Source organism: Arachis ipaensis, chromosome B04, assembly GCF_000816755.2.
Source record: "Arachis ipaensis cultivar K30076 chromosome B04, Araip1.1, whole genome shotgun sequence".
NCBI classification, from domain to species: domain Eukaryota; kingdom Viridiplantae; phylum Streptophyta; class Magnoliopsida; order Fabales; family Fabaceae; genus Arachis; species Arachis ipaensis.
In genome coordinates, this window is record NC_029788.2 from 50,346,863 (window position 1) to 50,347,546 (window position 684).

Sequence of the window (684 nt, forward strand, 5' to 3'; positions counted from 1 at the left end):
TCAAAAAACCGCCATTTTAACCCTGGAAATAACGGCGGTTTGAACCGCCATGTTAACTTATTCAAAAACCGCTGTTTTAACCCAGGGAATTGTGGCGGTTTTTAGAAAACCGTCGTAATAACCAGAATGGTGCCCAGAATTACGTCACTTTACGAAACCGCCATTATTGGTAATAATGGCGGTTTGAACCGCCGTAAATACCAAAAAAACCGCCGTTTTTACCAAAATTTTTTGTAGTGTAAATCCTATTCCAGTATGATCGAGAACCTCCAGATGATTAGCCATGCCGTGACAGAGCATTTGGACCATTTTCACAGAGAGGATGGGATGTAGCCATTGACAACGGTGATGCCCTTACAGAAAGCTTGCTATGGAAAGGAGTAAGACTGATTGGATGAAGACAGCGGAAAAGCAGAGATTCAGAGGAATGAAAGCATCTCTATACGCTTATCTGAAATTCTCACCAATAAATTACATAAGTATTTCTATCTTTATTTTCTGTTTATTTATTATTATTATTCGAAAACTCCATAACCATTTGATATCCGTCTGACTGAGATTAACAAGATGACCATAGCTTGCTTCATACCAACAATCTCCGTGGGATCGACCCTTACTCACGTAAGGTTTTATTACTTGGACGACCCAGTGCACTTGCTGGTTAGTTGTGCGAAGTTGTGAAGT